Source organism: Rhea americana, unplaced genomic scaffold (assembly GCF_003343005.1).
Source record: "Rhea americana isolate MKP2758 unplaced genomic scaffold, rheAme1 scaffold_60, whole genome shotgun sequence".
Lineage (NCBI taxonomy): Eukaryota > Metazoa > Chordata > Aves > Rheiformes > Rheidae > Rhea > Rhea americana.
The window spans coordinates 1,528,546-1,551,424 of record NW_028186757.1 but is presented as its reverse complement, the minus strand read 5'-3'; the positions used below and the strand labels follow the sequence as shown (position 1 = coordinate 1,551,424).

General features: G+C 36.6%; 1 long non-coding RNA gene across 1 annotated transcript in view; it reads right to left on the bottom strand.

Annotated features, from left to right (window-relative positions):
• Positions 1-919: 919 nt before the first annotated feature.
• Positions 920-22,879, bottom strand: part of LOC146587270 (uncharacterized) — a 39,573-nt gene continuing 17,613 nt past the window's right edge. Inside the window, exons 2-3 of the long non-coding RNA XR_014897706.1 lie at positions 1,845-1,908; positions 920-1,160 (exon numbers count right to left, since the gene is read on the bottom strand). This is a non-coding gene — a long non-coding RNA (uncharacterized LOC146587270). The remainder of the gene's footprint in view (positions 1,161-1,844; positions 1,909-22,879) is intronic.

Genomic DNA, 22,879 nt, shown 5'->3' with positions numbered 1-22,879 from the left:
TCAAGGTTTAAAAAATTTTTGCCTTCTAGGACTTCCCTTATTCTTCTGCTATTTTTGCAATTTAATCCTTAATACTTGTCCTGTGGGATAAACATTCAGAGATGCTCAGGGATTCTCAGAGATTTCATTCTTAGTGAATGCCATTAGATTGCTAAACATCTGTGCATGTCTGCATGTCTGCTGACACAACTACTGTCAAATGGCCAAAAAGCACAAACAAGGATCCAGAGAACAGAGTTGCCCAGGTGATTAGCATAAACACACATCCATCAAAGCCTGTTGACAGGTTATATACTCATCAGAGTGAAGTGTTGATAAATAGGCTTGTCTTGGATTAGGGCAGAAGGCAACCTCAAGATAGGTCTGAACGAAGTCCTCACAAGTTCAGTCGTGATAAAGAGAACAGACTGATACAACAAGAAACACATCAGTTTCTTACTGGTGTGACATCTCCGCCTCATATTTCGTCTAATCTTCCTGCCACTCTATACAGCCCACCTACCACATCAGATGTACTGTGAATTCACATAGATAAATCCTGGATTAGAAGTTCACAGAATATGAAGATTGTGATTGGTTTTGAGTTCTTCTTCATCCAAAGCTTTTAAAGACAGAAAGATCTGAGTTCGTGCACAACACAAGTTGCAGATCTTTATCCTTTAACTTCCACACCAAGCTTAGTAGCTTGTGTTTGACCAAGGAAAGTATCTTGTCAAGAAATCAAATCTTCTTTTTCAGTTGGACTACTGAGTATTTTCAGTTATTGTCATTGTCAAAGCTAAGGATGCATCTCTAGGAAAGCATATAACTAAATTTTGTATTTCCTGATGTTCAGAATGTAAGTTTAGAACTCTTCACATCCAATGAACAATTTAAACTGCATGTTAAAATTTAGAACACTAAATAATATGCAGTGTCTTGACAGCAAGAACAGTCATGTATTTCTCACTTCCATATCTCTTTAGATGCAGTTTATTCATTATCAACTGAAAAGTCTTCTCCTTTGACTGTTCTCAGTAGTTCTGTAAAAATGGAATCTTCTCTCCATCCCAGGGATTCCTTCTGGTACACATCCCAGCTGCCACAGAAAGGCAAACATCACTGTGTGTCCTGGTCCCAGACACATCCTTTTCAAAGGAACATCTTATGTGGTAGATATTCTGTGAACAAAACAGTCATAATAGCATTAGATGGATGGGCCCTTTGAATTAAAGTGATGTTAAAGCCATGTACGTTAAAAATTTTGTGTATGTTACAATTGTCTTTAAAAATGCCTTCCTAGTTTAAATAGCTCTTGCTACTTTGTTTATCTAGATGTGCTGCATACAGAAGTACTTGGCATCAATAGCTGAGGTTGGATTTCAGGACTGGCACCATTTAAGCACTAAAAAGGCTAGGTAGTCAGTGTAGCTTTGCATGTTTGGTGATGACCTGCTTTAACTATCTCACATCATGAATCTCAATAGAAGCAGGTCAGAAGCGGGGTGGGACACAAGGATCCTTCACAAGTTTTGAATTCTCCTCAGAATGTGTCTCTTAATACTAAGATCAGACATTTGTGAGTTGTGAGTTCTCAATCGGAGTGGCTCAATTGCCACAGTATTTTCTTCATTCTACTCTGTGTTCTTTATCATTCACGACATACTTCATAAATTACCATTTTTGGTTTTAGTGATCTTTACTCATTAGGAATTTACATATTACCAGCTATATGATGTTTTTCTTCAGCTGTGTAATTCTGTTCCTTCAAGTCCCAAGGGGAAAAAAAATGTTTACTTCTCAATTTTCTATAATTAAGCCTCCCACAAGTTTAAGGAGTAGGTCAGTAGTTCTCAGTTTCATACCTCATTTAGTTTCTGATTTCTCAGGTAGATGCCCGGAAAAGGTCCTCCATGCATGTCTCTCATCCTCAAGTAGAAATGACAAACAAATGAATAAGCAAAGAAAATTAGCTACTTCTGCAGCAAGGGTCTCGAAAACCTGCTGTTTCTGTTAGCCCAAGTCTACTTTACTCCCAGCTATGGGAGTATGATTTGTATCAACATTATGTTCAACAAAAAGTACTGTGGATGAAGCTACAGCACGAAAAGCGTACTGTCACTGGGTGACCTTACTTCTGTATGCATTTTGGTGAGTGAGAGAAGTTATGAGAATAGTTTTGCTTGAAAAAATAAACTGGAACGAGCTACACCACTGCAAATCCATATGTGTAAATTAACTGGGCAAGAGTTTGTAGTTTGTAGTGTAGGTGAAGCCACAGTTTCATTACATCATCCTCTTCATTACTTCATTCTCTGGTTGACCATTCCCAAGACAGATAGGTACTATACAGATTAGATTTTTGTTCTTGTGAATAAGGATGAAAATAAAACTAAAAATGCATGTTACATATCTACAGAGAACTTTTTTTTTTTCATTTTTCCCCTCTGACCTCATCTGAAACAAGCTTCCCTGTTTTGTCTCACTCAAGAGATCACCAGCATCTCTTAAGAAATGTCTGTTCATGATACAGTTTGAAAAATGCAGGAATTATTCTAATCATTGCTGTTGATTAAACAGGTAGGGGTCCTTTCTGCTCCTTTATTTACCTCTTTTTCCTTCTTCCTGATAGTTCTGCACAGCTGGAGATTTTCAGCCCCATTGTAGCCTCCTCATCTTCAGTAAAGTCCTTCTGGCATGCTAATTAATCTCTTTTCTAATGTTTACCCTCCCAGACCATGAGCCATTGTCTGCTTTTACATCTTATTTTGAAGAGACAGGGTTCTTAAAATTCTTGGATGTCTCTCTTAACAATAGATGTGGCCTGTACATAATGTGACAAGCAAGACAATGATTTAATGAAACAAGATAAAAATCCAGCATTAAGACGTTTCTAATTTTTCAACATTTTCATGATCCTGCTTTCTATTTTTTTGTGCAAAATTGAGAATTCTTTTCTATTTCTAAAGCACTAATCAAAATGGTAGAACTTACTGATCAATTTGATTAAACTGAATTTTGATCAAATTTATCAAGCAGAGAAAAAAAGCATTCATTGCTTTCCTGTAAAATGTTTGACATCTATTATCCAAAGCACTAGCCATAATACATTTGGATGTGTTGGATATAGATATCTATCAAGCCATACCTTTGAATATAACCTATATTAGGACACACATCCAATTAAATCACGAACATATTGCTAAGAACATTACAGAAGATCCCAGAAATACCAGAAAATTCCTATAATGTCAGAAAATGTTCATACAAAATTTCATTTCTGAAAAAAAGTTGTTCTTAGTGAAAATGTTTTTTTTTTTAATGAATAATAAATAGATACATATTTTTGGAGAGCAGAAATGAGTAACTACAAAATGTTACTAATCTGGTCTAACCTCATGTCTCTGAGAGACGGAAACCTTTCCAAATTCAGATAGCATAAAAATTTAAGGAAATCAAAGTCTTCAAAAGAGCAAAAGCTTAGCTGATCAAACATTAGCACTATCTTGCCCCTCTCTTTTGTCAGCAACAGGGCAAAGGCCTTCCCCAACAAGCTTTGCTTTTCTGTCTTGTATCTTGCAGTGATGATGGATTGACCTGAAATACTTTACTGACTAGCTCTAGGTTGATGAATTAAACTATGGAATTAGCTAGACAAAGTCCTGCCACTTTCATAGTCTAACTGAACCCCCTGAGTATAACCCACCCAAAATAAATCTTTACCTTGATGCTAATCTTCAGGATTGCATGTATCATTCAAGAGAGTTTGGCCATAAAACTTATTATGGTTTTGTTTGGGAGTACGAAGGTTTCTTGATACAGCCATAATTTAAAAGTAAATGATGACTTTGTGCAATTATCATTTTAGATTTTGGAGCAAATGTAAGCATTAAAGCAATCTGCATTACCACAGGAGAAGAGGAATCTTACTTGCTTTTACCATCAGATCATAGACCATATCTATTCTTCGGCTCTATTTCTTTATCTTTGTAAGATACTTCATAATTACATGGCATTACTTCACTGGCAAATTTTTCTTCTTCAGAACCATGTAATAGGACCCATTTACAGAAATCATTTATTAAACACACCTCTGTCTTTCTGATCTGCTCACTTGCTGTCTTTCAGACTCACTCTTTTCCTAATTCATTGCCTTTTCTAAGATTTTCAGAATACAAAAAATCTAACTTCTTTTTTTACTTACAGTTTCCTTTCCATCTCTTTCTTCCCTCCCTTGTTCTCCTTTCATTCTCTCAATTTTTTTTCAGTTGACTACTTCGGCTGTATTTTTCACTTTGTAAATAATAATATACTTGGTCTACTTCAAAATTACAAAGAATTGAGATAAAACAAGAAGGAAGTAACATAAACAACAGTGCTGTAGGCTACAGAGAGCAAAGGTTCATCCTCTGTCAGTTAGCCTTCCAGGTTACTAGCATAGCTAAAGCTTTTGTGAGCATATTGGTACAAATTTATGAATTATTGGCATGTTCAGCCAAATGTATCCATACTGAGCTGGTCATTTGCTCACTTTGAATTGGCAGCAGTGTTTCACGACTGGCAGCTCCTCTCAGTCAGGGCTTCTAGGGACTACGTCAATATTTCACTATAAGGCTATTTTTATTACCATTTTCAACTTTTCAGCACCCGTGACACAAGAAAATTCAGAAACAAGAGTTTCCAAAGCAAAACACCAGAAAACCAGAAAACACACTTAGGGACTTGAGGAAAGGAAGGCCTAGCCACAGAACATAGAAATGCAGTTAAGCAGTTTGGAAAATGTATTTCTGCAAAATCATTTTTTCCTGTGGGATGCTAATTCTGCTTATATAGTATGGATTTTTCATACAGCAAAATCAAAATTAATCATTTGACTCAATACAAACTGAGAGGTTCCGGTTTGTCAAAAAGTAACTGAACGATAAGTTTCTGCTTTGGTCAGCATTAATCATCTGCAATTTGTAGCTGCAGTACTTCAAAGACCGTCAAAGTTTCTCGGAGTCGTAGTCTCTGCGGGCCAGCTGTGTGTCTAAATCTCGAAGGAGACCACGCAGAACTGCCGATCAGCCACAGAGACCGCCCAGAGAGACCTGCAAAGTTCCAGCTATCTGCACCCGGCTCCTTAGGCAGGCCCTAGGGGCCCAGAGGGGCTTTTAGACAGCAAAAAAGTAATGCAGAGATGCCAGCAGGTACAATTTGACCGACTCAAATTCAGAATAGTCAGATTAAATGACTTTAAATTAAAAATTAACACCTGAGTTCAGGAGCATCGAAACAATGAAACAAACTGCTATTTTAAAAATACTGATTCTGCAGAAAGTTTTAGGACATTGTCTTTTCATCTAGATTAGACGTGAAAGAAAATGTGAAAGAAATAAAATTTTACACTTAACGAGGAGTCCAGAAAACCATATATATATATATCTGTTGGAATCTTACATGCCCTTTAAATAACGATGATTTTCCTTTAGGATGATGTGGCTTAAAGGGCACAAGATACGACTAGAAGAATTACCATAAATTCAATCTCAAATCTAAATCCCCCTGAGGCGGCAGCTTTTCACACTCTTTTAGCAAACCATTTCCTCCTAACATGGACCTCTACTATACCAAATAGCCAGGCACCTACACTTTTGGAATAAATGTTAGTTAGATGTGTGTTTGTAACAGGTGGATTAATAATGTTGGTGAGTAAGTAATTGACTATAGCTTTAAAATTTGTGCAAGTCCACATATAGAAATGTATTTCATAACAAACTATCTTACTTCAGTTCTGCTTCTGCCTTCAGAAAATCCTTAAAAACAAATGCTGCCTTTAAAAAATTCCATAGTCGCAGATCGAAAACTGGATAAAAACAGATGAATTACTCTTTTTTTTTTCATTTTTCCACACTGAGGAATACAGACCTTTAAAAGTTTGTAATTCAATTCAGACTTTAATCCAGCTAAATTTAAGTGGATTAGTCAAGACACAGGTTCAACATTTCTATTCAAGTGTTCTGATCTAGACTGGGCATCACAGGTGTTTTTCTAAAGAGTGTTTTGGTATGGTGTGGTGCCTCCACAGATAGCAGTGAGGAGTGATGCCAGCATAAAGGTGACTATACCTACCTGAGCTACAGTCTAAATTCATCAAGTGAACCCCACGAGTAGATCCCAGGTCCTCCACAGACTCCTCTAGAGAGAGGACTCCTCTAGACTCCTCTCGAGATCAACAGAAATGTAGGAATTTACTGATTCAGTTGATCTTTCTTCTCTTTCTCTCTTCAGACACACTTAGGCTGTGTACTACACTGTAAGTTGACCTTCAACTCACAGCTCTTCAAAGAGTCCTTGTTTGGGTATTTAACTGGCTTAAAAACACTAAGTCCCTCATAATTTTCTACTTCATTAGAGTAAAATAGTAGACGTTAACACAGAACATAGCAGCTTAGGAAATTTTTTTGAAAATTTTAATTATCGTCATTTTTATATATCTTTATCACCATAGTCAGTTATTATAATTCAGCCTTTTACTATAACAGTAATTCACCTCAAATCCATTAGGGTACAATAGTAAGTAATGCTGATTTCTTACTACTCTGTGTATGTTAATTTCTTTTTTTTTTTTATTTCCCTGCCTCATGTCAGCAAGATATACTCTAAGGATCTCAAACGATCTTTTCTCTTCAAACATTCAGTCAGATCACAGAATTTCCCTACACCCTAGATTAAATCAGTAACCAAGAGTGCCTCTTTCAAGCTCCAGAAGCCTTGAGGAGGCTTCTTGCATTTCATAGAAGCCTCTTATACCCAACATAGTCTCTGCAAATACCAAAATAAAAAAACCCACCAAAATATAAGAAAGATAAAGAAAGATGATCCTGCCAGGATTTTTTACTCACTTGTACAAGCAGCAGCTCTAGACACACTAACAGCAGTTCAATTTTCACATGCCACTCTGATTCATGCACTCAGTAGCAAAACGGGGAGTAAAGAACAAAAGGGAGAGCTAAGGCAGAGTTCACTTGCTAATTGTCAGCATCTTTGAGAACTCAACCCAAACACTATCAACACCTTTGAAGGAGGAATTATATTGCATTCATTAAAGTATACAAATGCAGCCAAAGCTAAGAAATCACTGACCTCATTTTCCAGAATACTGTGTAGCATCCAACCTCTTGCTTCCCAGAAAAGCTCCATCAAAGAACCATCTGTTCCTAATTACAGGATCTCTCTCAAATAATTTTTAACATTACGGAATAAGAACAGTTTTAGTTAGAAGGCGCCTAACTAAAACTGAAGACCTCTTTCTAGTTAGGAAGAGGAACATCCACACTCTTTATCACTGTAACATTTTATATTGCTGACCACATATAGTGCTACTTCACATCAGAGTTACAGCCCTGGGATGACTGGATCCTTCCTCTTTGAGAGGGTCACAGAAGCAATTACACTTTCATCTAGAGTGCTCCTGGGAGATAGGGGATCATGCAACAAGAGAAGTTAGAGAAACAGCAGTGAGTGAATGACAGGAAGCTCTCTAATTTTTGACATCAATCTGCAACTGTCTTATTAGTATCAAAGTTAGTTCCATTGTTTTTGAACAGACATTAGTTCTCAAAAGAAAGTGGAAGCTATGGTCATAGGAAATATTTTGATGGACACAACATAGACTTTTTTGACCATGTCATGTAAGGTATATGTATGAAGTTTTCATCTTGGCATCTCTCAAAAATTATTCTGAAAATTAGAATGACAGAAGCAAATTACAACTGCCACGAAAAACATTAAATGAATAGATTGCATTGATTGATATATACCAGCTCACATTAAGTATACCAGAAGTCTGCACTAATCACTAAAGACTTGAAATTATGTTGAAATCAGATTATCCTTGATCCTAGGCCATGTACACAGATAATATAAAAAGACAGACAGTTGCAGAGCATGTAATTAATGCTTTTCCCTTACTACTAAACTTGTTTAAAATATAATTATACTTTCCATAACTTGCTCACTGTATTTTTCCAGCCTGTGGAATATATATGTGTATATATTTATTAAAGTGACTGTCACCTTAATCCTAAAAAGATCAAACCCTTCTGCATGTGCCTGGTAATATTAACTTCAGCTAGCTATGGGGCCATGTGGACTTCATGCTTGATGCCATTTTCAAAACTATGGAGTCACAGAATGGGAACACTGCACTATGAATTATAATTAGGTAAGTACATTTTACAAATACTTTAGGCTGATTTTTGTTAAGAGGTTATAGTAAACTAAACTCAGAAAAAAAAAACACAAAATCCATTAATTTTGACTTATATTATTGTTTCACGTTTTATGCGGCCACCTGTCCCATTTTGGGGGGATGGCAGATCCTTCCTTTTCTTTTCATTTCTCCCTTTGCCTGATCCTAATCAGATCTACTCACTTACAAACTGCTTTAAACAGCTGGAAATTAAGTTATTTTGTCCCATGTACAATGTGAAGGTACTTGCACGGAATCAAGAAATGTTTTTTTAAAGGTATTAAGAATTCTAACTATTATTTAACAGTAAACATACACTGAATATTTAGGAAGCTTTTATCTTTTGTTCCTTTAACCCAAAGAATATCATAGTTTTTTTCAGAAGTATATGGATAATGCATAAGTGAAGGGAAGGTTTAACTAATGTTAACTTAATGATTACAAACTGACAATGAAGATTAAGAACCTGACATCTATGAGATGTCTTAAGAGAGCATCTATTAAGCTCTAAGCAGGAATAAGATATTTTATAATAATCTCCATGAACTGACAAGAAATCAAGGAGAATACATAAAACACTCCACTTCCTCAAGAAATACTCATCCTTTTCAAATAAAAAGCAAGGTTTCTAAATTCCATTTGTTAAAATTGAATTTAGTCAAAGATTCACAAATTCAAAGAATGTGATAAAAAGTTAATTACCAACTTACTTTTACCTTTCAGCATTTACTTCCAGAAACATAGAAAACTCTTTAAATAGATCCATGTACATGTTCCTAATGTCTCACTGAGAAAACCTATTTATAGAAATGGACTGTCTATGCCTTTTTTCCTAGTGTACTTAGGAGAGGAGTGCCCCCTAGTGATTACTGATTTTTTTTTTTTTTTACATTAGCCAAGATGTAGCATTTCAATTTACATCTTTAAAATATGATTCCCATACTTGCACATTGTCCTGGGAATTTTTTTTTCATTCCTATTTTGCTTAAATTATTAACAATGAAGATGGATATTACTTCACAACGGGGTCTTTTTGTTTGTTTCTTACACTAAACAACCCCTGATTCTGGAAACTTCATTTACAGATACTAGAACTCAAGCCCTTGCAGTTATCCTAAGCTTTTGTGACAATTCAGCATGACTGCTCACATATTTTAGGATTGCTCTTTATTGAGAAGGCAATAGAAGAACGTCAGTACAAGTCATACATCCTTCTGACTTAGTGCAACCCACATTTTAATCAGCAGAAGTGATATAAGCAGATCCGTCTTCAGAGTCATTGAGAATCATCTGCATTTCCTCTCCACGCAGCATCTCCCTGCTACAGCAGTGCAGGGAAAAGGCAAACAGTGCCGGCGCGCTGCAATAACACTGCTACAATTGCAAGTCCCCTTAGCCTTCCTTGCAAATTGGTGCTTCCTTAAAACACTGCTGGAAGAAGTGTCATAAGCAACCCAGCTCAACCATCACCTTCTTAGGGCACTTGAAAAACATCTACAGTTGTGCCACGGACACCTGGAAAATCTGACAATTTTTTGAGGCATAAGCATACCAAAGATGAATAGGTCTATGTGCACGTGCACAGTAAGTTACCTGTTTTCTCCTGTTAATGGAGAAAGTATGTGGCCCATATAACTGGATGCTGCTCCTGCTGTTAGTAATTTCATGCAAAATGATTGAACATATTTTACTACTATTTCTTACAGATAATATTTTATACAAAAGTTATAAGCAAAAACAAATTCACCCTTCATCATAAATCCACTTTCAGAAAAACAAAAGGCAAATTCCTCTGTGTCATAATTCTGACATAGCAAAGAAGGCAGGATGAGGAGAAATTCTTCCTGGAGAAAATAGCTCAGCCTAGAGATACACTGTGAATTTCAATGTGATAGCATGTCACTCTCAGCCAGCAAATACAAATGCTGCAAAAATGCTCACAAAACTTCCACATCAGTGGTGCTTATACTTCCTGTGCAGCTCCATATATTTCAAGATCACAAACTCAGCCAGCCAGCCAAGACAAGTCGTATTACTACCTCTGCCACTCGGAAAACAGTGCTAATATTTGGATATAGTAGAGGATTAAGCAGAAAGCTTGCGCTCAACTCTTTAAAATACAAAATTAATTAAGACCACTTTCTACAAGCTTTGAATGTTATTGTTAGCATGTTAATTTTTCATTAAGATGCTCTAACATTGTTCTAACAAAACCCTGCATCACAACTCTAATTTTAAATGGGCATTTGCAGATCCTTTAAAATCTGTACTTGAGCCAAATAAGTAAATAATTACAGTAATTATTCATTGTTTATGGTGCTAGAGCTGCATGACAACATATGACAGACACACAGCATTCTGCGGCTTTTTTTTAAGCCTCCCTCAGCCAAGTAGACCAAAAAAGCCTTTGGTACACTTCTGTCCAGCTGCTGAAGAAACAGCTCCTTTTCTATTTTATCCCTTACACATGCAATATGGATGTTTGCCTTGAGATGCATCAAATTAGCATGTTTTAAGCCACCGAACACACACAGAGTCTTCTCCTTCCTCTTCCTTGGCTAAAGTCACATTACTGCTTTCTGCTCACCACTGGACCAAAGAATTGTGTAAAGCAACAAAACACATAGTGGGTCCCAGCACTGAGAACCACAAACCATACTACAGCCCTGCTACTGTCAGTGGATGCACAAATCGCTTTGTTTGCAATTTTTCAGGACAGTGCCACATTCCAGAAGTGGAGAGCAGCAGGCATTCTCCATAAAAGCCAGTTTTAATATCAAGGAAATCTCCCCATGAGTCACTAGTAGTCCCAAAGGTACTTTGTACACGCACACACACACACCGTCAAGGACGACACGTAGAGGCTATCCCTCAGCACAGTTCAGACAGCTCGGGACATCTAACCTCTTCTGCTCTCCGCATTGCCTATGTCTCCGGAAGCTTCGGGATCCTGGTCTACACAGATGACAGTCATCCCTTCGTAAAGCAGCTGCATCCTGACTCGTATCAACAGGCAGCTGCAGGTGTCCTTTGCGCTTCCAAGGCAGCTCTCACATTTTAGTGCCCCCACGCTGAGAGCCTCCGAGGAGGCAAGGACGCTACCTGAACGGTGTCGCAATACAGCCGCGTTCTGCCTCGGGCATTTAGAAGCGCCACTTCACCGAGTGCGGGACCGAGCTGGCAAGTGCCTGACACATCCTGAAACAACTGGGCGCTCTCATTCCTGTCAAGTCGCTCATCTTCAACGTAACACACTGCTCTAGCAGTTTTGTACTGCTAAGGTATTTTTTCACTAACCAGAAGCCGTTTGAGACCAATACCTCTGGACAGGAGGTCAACAAGAAGCCAACACTGCTGTGCCTCAGTGGAGGACGCCAGGTCCCTTCAATCTGATTGCATTACAAGTGGCTTCCTACAAGATCAACTCAGTCTATTACGGACTCTCTTTCCAGTAGCTGCACTGCATTTCGTGGGGATGAGGCCTGTTGTTTATGTGCTTAACACTGCCTCCAGAATACCCAAAGGCTAAATGCAGCATTACCCATTTGAGCTGCTGGGTTCTTTTACTGGCAAGAAAGAAAAAAGTAAAAGCTTAAAAATGTATATTTACATATACATTCTACTTTAAAAATAGCACAGCTATTCATGGTATGTGAAAACAAATGTGTTTGCAAAATCAGAGTCTATTTTTTAAACAATCTAATGGAGCTTCTTGAAAACTCTCTCTATATATGTCTCCAAAGGCAAAATTTAGAATACTTCATGCAGCAAGAATAAATTATTCACTTGTTGTAGTCAATGTTCTGCATTTTGTGACCTCTGAAGAAAGAGTTGTTTTTGGAGGACCACGCAAACTTCTTGAATGTTTTATCATAGTCTTAGAGACTCTCTGTGAAATTTGCTATTCTTGAGGCAAGGAGTGGGGAAAAAAAGGGGACACTGCTTCTTTTTGCACTGTACAAGTGACCAATGGCTCTTGGGAAAAATGTGTCCTGATGTAAGCTCATTGAATAGGTGGAAGAAATACAACTTTTCCTCTTGTCAGGAAACTGATGGACAAGTAGAGTATTATTTGCTGTTAAGATAACCTTACAAAGCCTCGTATTGCTCTGGCAGACTGAAGCACACAGTGAAAGGCAAGCACAAAGAGATGGAAGAGAAATTGCTTTCAACTGCCGTTTCATGTTTAAGCAAAATCTATGTTATGCCATCTGCTTCTTTTGAGAAAAAGTCAATAGTTGTTTAAAAAACATGCAATACAGTAAAACACAGTATGTACAAGTTTGCTACTCTCAGTGGCAAAACCTGCTTCCTTCCACCAGTAAAAACCAAACATGAATCTGGAAAGATCTCAGGTTCTCTTTGCACCCATGAGCACTGGGGAATTCTGCCAGTACACAGGTAACACTGATCCATATCCTACATTTGATCTCTTCTGTTATCAGAAATGCGCTTCTCAAGAGAAATTGCTGACAGCAAATGGGTGGCTATTCCTGTGCCTGCCCTCTCCTCACCTGCTCTTCCCTCCTGTTCTTCGCTCAGAGGTAGATCACGCACAGGCAGCAGGGTTCCCATCTCCTTCTCAGAAATGCTATTCATCACTTCTTTGGAACTTCAGTTACTACAACACTGCATGTTACACTGAAAATGAGAAACTTCCGCAGTTTGGTTAACTTCTGCCCTTCAAAGCCATAATCCAAAACGTTATGCAAAACATATTCATAAATAATAATTTGTAAATTTGTCCCATCATCAGTTTATGGATTTAGATGTTTCAGACTTGTAACTCACGATGAAGTCAAAATGTGCACATAGAATATGAACATTTAATATTAAACTGATGTTCAGGTTCAGACAATAAAAATACTTCTAAAATGTATGCTGCACACTTTTACCTACCACAGTAAGACTTAAAAAAAAAAAAGTTTTGAGCATAAAGTCAGTGGAATCTCAGAATATACAAACCAATCTTTTCCATAACACTATAACATTTCTTTATCTGTGTTTACCTAACACTTGGATATCTGTTTCTCAGAGAATTTTATCACATCAGACAGAATCAAAGAAGTCTGACTTACGAGTGAAAATAGGGGTATCTTTTCTTATTCATGCAGCGGTAAAACCAATACATGGTGAAAGCTGGAATGTTCATCCAACCTGTTTTATGATTAAAGGGTACTTTGTGAGCATTGCTAGGTTGGTTACACTCTTCGGGGCTTTTTGTTGTTGTTCCATTTCTAGTGGGCTGTTTAGGTGAGTAGCTACTTCTGGGAGTAGAGCAGCTAGAGAGCTCATTTTATTTCCATGGTAACAACAACCTTTTCCCTGGAAATATCAAGTAATCTGAAAAGCCACATATATCCACCCGCTCCTTCACACAGTTTTCCATGTACATACAACTAATATGGAGCTATGGAAGGACTGAATGTTGTTCTACTAAAATTACTATATGGCAATATTATGGCTATATGGAATTCATACTCAGTGGTATTTTAAAGCATAAAATATTTGTAGGCAAGGGTAGTAGTAATTTAAGACTAAATTCTATTATGGATTCCTGAATTAATAATGGTAACTATTACTAAAAGATGAATTCATGGCAATAAGTGTTTTGTTTTTTTTTTTTTTTTTTTTTTTTACTCTTTAGACTACTTCATGACACTATTCTAATGCTAGAAAAACTGAATCAAATATTTTTCTTGTTAGTGGGCATATATTGATGGGCAAGTCATGCAGAAACCATCAGAATGGTATATTTTAGTAACTCTTTTCTTTAGCACTGTGAATCTAACTTTTAAAAAATTAAAGGTCTATTACAAATACTTCTAAAGACTAGTTTCATCTCCAAATGTGTATTAAGCCTGATGAAGGCTCCAGTTTTTAAGAAGTATCTTATTACCACTTTTTTCATTTATGCTCCATTTCCTTATTAGCCATACTATTTTGCTTCCTTCGTTATCCTTTCGTTTCAAGTTATCCTTTCATTTCAGCAGCTGCCAGCAGGCATCACAACATCCCTTCCCGGGCAGGCAGGCCAAATGAACCTAAGCAATGAGTCTCAGTACTCTATCCAGTATGTATGCACCATTGCTCCTATTAAAGGTATTACTTTTCATTGTAACTTTATCAGGCAGCATTTGGAAGCTGATTAACCTCCAATCACAAGATATTCATTTAAGGTAGTTCATTCAGCTGTCTCTTTAAATTATATTCAAGATGTTTATTTTTTATTCTGCCCCTTAAATGTTGTAATTTTTCATTAATCTTGCAACAGGTTAAAGTTTTCGAACAACTTCCTGCACTTAACAAACTTTGTAAATGCTGTAATTTTTAAATATGGTCAAAAATAATTTTGATTTTCACAAATGTATTTTTAAATCTGTCATGTAGAGTACATTCTTCATAAAAGAAAATCCTTTGATGTCAACAAATCTTAATTATTCCTTATAAAAATTCATTAAAAGTATTATCAATCTCTGCATAGTCTTTTCCATTGGCTTCATCTTTGGATAAGACCTTACATTTCTATACAAAATACTTATAAAACTTCTAGCGTCAATACCAAAAAATACGAAATGTTTATTTAACCTTATTTCACCTGTAGTTTTTCATAAGGTGTATGTCTTCCAATACTCCATGTAAAGCCTGGTCACACGTGTATATAATGAAAGCAATTCACCAAAGCCAGAGGAAGCCAAGCTGTCAATTCTACGATTCTGTATCAACTCAGAAAAGATCACGAAAGAGAGAGGCATACAGAGAGGCAGAGTGAAAACTTATTTCAATCATCAAAATGACAGAAATCAAACATAAAAACCCCACCAACAATAGCAACAAAAAACAACTGGAAGGTTTCCAAGCAGTCACAGGAACCATGACAAGGAAGTGAGTACTCTGTTGATCTTAAAAAATACATGGATTGTTAGCAAAAATTGAATCTATAAAACATTACTGTGAGAAAATCACCAAATAAGTAGGAAGAATAGCAGGAAATACATAATTCAAAATTCAGAAAGAAATAAGCAAAAGTTTAATCAGTAATATTTTCTCTACATTAGGTTCCTTCAAAAACTTCTTAGCATGTTGCATAATTAGCATGTTGCATACCTAATCAGAATTTCAGAATACTTCTGAATATACACAGCAGTAAAGGATACAGCTTTCCCTACAACGAAACCAGGTAAGAGAGAGGCAAAAATATTTTTGTATAAATAAACCCATAAGATGAAATAAGGCACAGCTGCATGATGAAGAAATAACACTATTTTCTGAGAGCATCAGAGTATTCTGAGAAAGTGAACAAAAAAAAAGCTTCAGTATACTTTCATTATATGTTCTCAGAATTTCCCCACAAATTGTGGAAGGAATTGGTCAGATTTTACATGTAGTCAAATTGCTAGTTAAACATTTCGTTTGACTGTTAAGCAGATCATAACGACATTCCACAGTTTCCAGAGTTCAATCAATTCCACATTTGCTCTTTGCTGTATTTTTTCCACAACCGAATGGCCAAATCTAAGCAGCAGTAATTCCAACTAAATCAATAAACCTATAGTCCATGTAAACTTTGTTTTCTCAGAATAGTGGCTGTATAAGGCAAACAATAAACTCTGCTAACTGATGCACAACTGGAACACTAGTTTTATAACTATTTGAGAACTTAGTATACCTGGTGAGAAGATTATGGTCCTTGAAATGCTGAAGGAGACAACACTGGGATTTTTTAAAGCAGGCTTGCAAACTTTAACTTTAGTCAAAGAACAAACTAGCATTTATACCAGTGAATCATTCTGAATTGGTCCACACAAGATGTGGAGGAATGCTATATCCAGAACAATTTACTTTCCTTCCAGGAACCAGAAGGCAGCTAGGGAAATAACTGTGATTCTCAGAGTAAATGTTCTCATCTTTCTCCATTCACAGCAGTGTTTAAGCTAACAATTTCGTCCTAAAGGCTCTGTCTAATATTTATGGAATGGTGTTTCATATAGGGATGTTTATCAGACAGTTTGGAAATACGGTACTGAAAAGAGGTATTGCTTTACATTTTTCAATAAGGACAGTTGCCTGGCTATGTGTACCAACTCTTTTTATATTATGATATTCTAAATGCATCATTTTCTTTCTCCATTTTTAGAGCTTATTTTTCTTTGTTTTAGTTCCTTTCTTACAATAGAGCAATACAAAGCTAATAGTACATAAAGTGATGAATATGACTTGATCTTTTATTTACTTCTGCTCTTTTTACCTTGTCTTTCTCTAGCTGTGAGTTCATCTTCTTCAGTTAAAAAAACATTTCCAAGAGTATGAAAGACATCTGACTCACCAGTCTCTCATTTCCATACGCTAACGCAAATCTGAGCAGGAGTAACTCCAACTACATCAGTGAACCCACATGTGTTTTAGACCAATCTATCTGAAAGACACATGATGTCTACTGTTCCCCCCATCCTGGTGCCAGCTTCCCATTTTAAGTGGCTGAAATTAGCAAAGCCTTCTCGTAGCCCACGATCTAACCCCGTCCAACTCACAGCTCTGCTGATGCAGGCTTGCAATCACAACCTACCTACACAGGATTCATATCCATGGTTTAAGCCAGTAAAACATTCCTCTCACAAATCTTCAAAGGAAGGCTTCGCTAATGAGGAAAATAAAAGGTTGCTTTCACCTCCAGGGAGCAAGAGACTATACTTAACATGATAAAATTAAACTTCTAAATGACTACTCATAGGCTCAAGAGTAACCAGTAATATACACTAATGAACACTCAATACTCCTCCTTTACATAACAAATATGTATAAGAAGTTTTAGCAGTAACCTCACTTCTGAAAGCTAAAAACTTATTAAAAGAGAGTATATTAAGAAATTGGTATTTTTAAAATAAAATTCCTATGGAATTTAGCTCAGGACTGTAACATTTACTAACTTCATTTCATACTTATATACAAATGATGTTATCCTGAATTTTATGTTACACAAGTCAGTGATTCATGTGTATTTGAAGTGAAAAAAAGAGAACACAATAATAACACTCATTAAGCTTATGCAGCTTCTTCTATCCTTTTGAGTGGAGCATTATTTTCATAGCTTTTGTCATTTAGGTGTCTTCCCTATTTGAAAAGGTAAATTTTTGTTTACTTCATTCCTTTAACAAACAAAACAGTCATAGTTTTTTTCAGAAACCTGATATAGCCCTGCTAAATATTTTACTGACAGAGATTACCAAATCAAATCTCCATCAGCAGGTACACTGGAATGATGAAAACAGATTTTATAAAAAGGGGGGATTAAGAATGCCAAACTTGTCCTACAGTTAAAAATAACATGTATTATGTCTCACTTATACCAGTTGGATACCATGTGGATCAGAGCATTTCTCACTATTACGCATGTCAGAAGGAGATAAGGGACTTGGATGATTTGGAGACAAGACATAGAGGTTTCTACTGCTGTTAGAGTCTTCTCAGCATGATAAGGGATAAGAGAAAAGTGGAAGAAGAGGTTTAAAGTCACAACATAAAACCGAATGATTTTCTGAGTAACTGCCTTGTGTTTGGTTAAAATATAAATTAAAGGACAAAAATGAGTTTTTGCCCTAATGGCAATACCATGATTGAGGAAAATACCCTATCTGAAACCTGAAGCCTGTGCTTTAACTAACATGATGACAATATGGAAGGCAGCTCCACAACCTTTCCCTTTCTATGCATCTAGAAGAAACTGAAAAGAACCAGGAAGATATATACAGATCTATACAAAATCCATGCTAGCTCACAAATGTAGCTGATGCATTTCCATTCAGCAGTAGAGAGCCCACCTGGGACAGCAGCATTTAGCACCAGTCATTGTCAGAATAATGTGAAAATGATAAACTAATCCTGACTGTTCCGACTCCTTTTGTTAAAAACATCTAAAAAATGTTAGTGCAGCTGATAACAATTGATAGCTTTTAAAATAAAAGGATATATGTATTCACATCCAAATATCAGGCTGCATGGGTTTGTGTGCAGTTGTGAATGCATGTGCTTAATGCAAAGGGCAGAAATGTATGGTTGGGGTATCACAAAAGTATCCGGTTCCCAACAAACTTCTGAATCAACTTGTGAAGACAAGTTGTTAGAGGTAAAATACGATAAGCAGAAAGTCTATTCTGAAAATATAATTCTATATTTTGACATATGCCCTTCTCAGATAGTCAGTATGCTGTGGGAAAGTAATGCTTAAAAACACAAAATTTTCTTGCTTACAACAGAATTTGCAAAAATGCACAGTTTGAGCACAGAAATACACTCTACAGAACAGAGCATACTGTGTTAGGATGGTTTGAGGAGCTGCAGTTATGTTAAATCCAGACTAATTGATCACCTGAAAGGTATCTTCCAGGTAAAACTTGTTCACAATGTAAAGCATATGAGTCATTTAGTCTTTTATATTTGCTTTACCTTTATATTTGTTGTGGAGCAAAGAGATTCCTGTTGAGGAAGAAAATGTCACACAATAGCATCGCTTTTAAAGTGCTAAAAGACAAACGACATAGATCTATAAATTTAAGAGCTTCACATCAACTTCAGAGAATTTCTTAGAAAGGACACTATGCCTGTGGTAATAAAGGGGAACTGAAAACACTTTAGTAAGTTTAATAATGAGTTCAAAATATAGAGGTAACACGCTCATTTCCCATTTGAGTTCTTTGAAGATGTAACTCTTAATATAGATAAGAGGTACTAAGGAAAACCAGCTCTTTTAGATATTGAGATAGTATTTCAGCACATCCTTCTACATCAAAAAGAAAAGTAACTGAAGTAGAGAGTCACTAGGAGTAACATGTAACAGCCATTGGGAAGAAAGCTGGCTTCAAAGTTGCAGGGCTGAATTTCTTTTGGATCCAAATTTTTGGTTGAACCCTGAAATATTTCAATACTTATCTGAGTACAAACCAGAGGTGTTTTTTATTTAATCTTACATGTAAGTTAGGATCAAAATACAGCTTGAAGTTCCTTAACCACTTATCCCCCTAAAGCAGTTGATACTGTAGTTGGTGAACTTGTTGCGCTGCGTCGTGATGAGGTGGGCATGTCACTGGAGATTGTATCGCATTGACAAATGCAGTATGGGAATGGGACAAGCCACCATTTCTGTCACCAAGAGTTTGGTCTTGCTTGTCCTTGGTTTGTCTCAGCAAAGCTAAGAGCACTGCTTTTATATTCAAATCCAGGACTGCAGACCAGGTAGAGTTTCACTGCCTCTGATACCAAGGCTTCACATTGCTCTATTCAAAAGATCATGTTCAGAATCACTGTCTTGGTAGCCACTTACCATAGGGAAGGATGGTAATATTGTCCTAGAAGATGCACTGCTCCTGTCTCTGTGCTAAGGTAGGTGGCACACCCCTCCCACCTAATGGTTAGGAGGCACTAATACATTTGCTTAATTAAAACTGCATAGGGCTCTCTTTATCTAGATTTGTATTATCTACAAAGATTTCTTATCCCAGAAGAAATTTGCATAACATTTGCTTTACCTTGCTTGCAGTTTTCCATCACTAAAAAGAAAAGTTCTGAATCAGGGTCCTAAAAAATGAGTTTCCCCCCATTTCCTCAGGGTTTTTTTTTTTTTTGTTTGCTTGCTTTTTTGTTATTTCTCCAATTATTTTAACTGTTTGAATTTATTTTTTAAATTCTTTAGTCATCTACCTGATCAGTAGTTATTCTACCCAAATGACTTTTACTTCTCTGATCTATATCTACATGTTTAGAGAATGATTTGGTAATTAGTACTCTATGAATTAATTACATAGATTAAGAGATTCTTTTTTCTCTTCTGTCAGTGATAAGGCATTCAAGGACAGGTGAAAGTCACAACATTACCCTGGATTAGACTAAATTAGATTCAGTTCTGAATTTCTAGAATGTACAAGGAACTTTGAGTTCATTTAACTAACACCCACCATCACACATACACACACCAGTTATTTGGCTTTACTTACATACCTCTCATATCTTTTAAATACTCATCTTGTTTTTTTTCCACTATTCTAGGGAGGAAAATAAAATCTTAACAGTCAATTTTTATTTGTCAAAGAAATTTTAAAAAACTCTACTGTCTCTAATGCACATATATACAACTAACTTCAAGTCTCCTCACTTTTCCTCTTTTCCTGCTTCCATATGATAATCATTCATTTCAAGCGCTACACTCTTCTTATCTACTTCAGTTCCCTGGAAACTAGTTCGTACATCATTCACTCCCATTTAGCAATATGTTATACTCTAGAGAAAGACCCCTCCTCATTCAATCCAGTCCACCTGCTAACGAGTTTGGGAAACACTATATAAATCATGTAAAGGTTACGTAGAGGAAAGGAAAGACCTAGTGCTTAATGCAACATGATTTCCTGAGGTACCAGAGCAACTAAAAGGTGCAGGAAGAAGGAATACAAATGGATGGAGAAAACATGAAACTCTCCCTTATCTACATGAAGCTATCCTGCAGGAACTAGGAATGTAAAAAAGATGGTCTTTTACTTTTTATTGCTGCATTTGGGGAAACTTAGCTCAAAATGAGCTGCTGCTGCTCCCTGCTGCTTTACAAAATAGATAGGGAAATTTTAATAGGCTTACTGGTGATGCTCCAAATTCACTGAGTCTCCCAGTACTCCAGCTGAATGTAGTTCCAAACTGTTGGGATAGCTTAAAAATCAATTTTGATATCTCTCTAAACTCTGGCAGTGTTTCCTGAGTTCCTATTCACTCCTCCAAGCCAGCTGGGAAACAAGTAGGGCAGCAACCTTTCTCCTATTTGGGTAGGGAAGGAAATATTTCTAATCAAAAATGCTTTCACTTTGGGATTCCTTTTCTATTTCCTGTAGCATCTGGTTAGAATTAAATGCCATCATTTCAAAAGCACAGGGCACAGTTAGGGGAACACTTGATGTATTCAGAAACCAGGTATGCATTTTTTTCTCAACTTCTTTTCTCTGAAAAACTACTTTACATCCTTGGTTTCTACACCAAATTTGGTGGCAGATGAACAATGCCAGCAGCAGAGGGGCATCAGAGGCATCTCTTGCAGCTATTTCGTTAAGTCACCATCATTAGTAAATGATGAAGGAACAATAACATTCACATTACCTAAAATTTAAAGCAAAGTTACTGGTACCTCAAGTGCTGAAAATAATCATGAGAAAAGATCTTAGAGCAATGTAGACTTCTCTTTGCAAAATGGTATCTTAAAGAATAAGCAAGAAGCAATTCCTAAAAATCCTAAGGGAGCAATAAAATGACAAGAGCTTAATCCTTCTACCTTTTTTCTGTGCACTTTTCACTCAGCAAAAGGAGGTTTTACTTCACCTTCTCATAAAACCACATTCTAGTATAAACTCTGTACCACTGTGAAATATATTGGTGATAAAGGAGACTGTCTATAGCATACAGGGGAGACCATTCTCTAGCTATACGCTCCCTACCTGCAAATTTGATTCCATGTAAATATATAAGGTGACTGAAAGATATTTTCTCTTAGTCCAGGTATTTCTAATCCTAAATCAACATCTGACTTGTTTTATGAATCACTTTACAAATATATCACAGGAAGCCACAGAGAGCAAAATTACAGAGCTATCAAACTCTTCTGTTGATTAGTATTCTTATGGAGCTCTAAACTCTTAGACCACATCCCTAAAGGTGCTGCTGCATGAAATTTCAGTATATAAAAAAAGTTTCCTTGAAATTATTCCCCAGATTCTATAGAGATATATTATTGTCAGCTTAAAGTCACTGTATACTGCTTGAGACTTAGTTTGTGAAGGGGGAACTTACTCTGTTCTTAAAAAAATGCTCCTGAAATATTAAACAGGATGGGTTATTATGGTCATATTAACATTCATAGATACCAGTCAGCAGAACTGTTTTCCAGTATTCCTGCTCACATTTCATATCTTACAATAAAAATCGACATATAAGAAAACTCTGCTGTGCATCTTCGATGTTTTTACAGTGATGAACAAAACCAAGAGCTGATAGCAGAATTTTGGCAGGACTTAATCCACAAACCATTTTTTTCCTTTACACACTCAAAGGCACTGAGTACACAGAATCGCCTGCCATGACTGTTAGAGAGCACTGTTGATTGCAAGTCTCTTTGCTGAGCACAGAAGCCTCTATCAGGCCTGATGAGAAGCATGGAGTCATTATTCTGAACAGCATTTATCATCTTCTTCATTTTAAACTTCCTATTTTTCTTTGCCTTGGCCTGTTTTCTTTCAAGCCTCCTGTTGCTTCTCATTTCCTCCACTTTGAGCTTCCACATTCTCTTCTGTAAGACCCCACTTCTCTCTCCTGCGGCCCTCTGTTTCTAGGCACGTAACACCACTACAAAAACCTCAAGAGACTGTTGAACTGGTGAACTGCTATATTTCCTCTTAAGTAGGGCAAAATCCCCAAATCAGGTCAGAGGAAGCAAAGTGGGCACAGTCTGTTCCAGGCCACATATACTATCCTTATTATGCACTGACCTAATTCAAGAAGAGCCTTCCAGGACACAACAGTGTACTAATTTCCTTTGTGTTTTTGAGAAAAACACTATGAAAAACAATGTATCAACTGTTCTCCTATATTATTTGAGATTATATAATCAAGCACTGCTTTGCAGAACAGTGAGCACAAAAA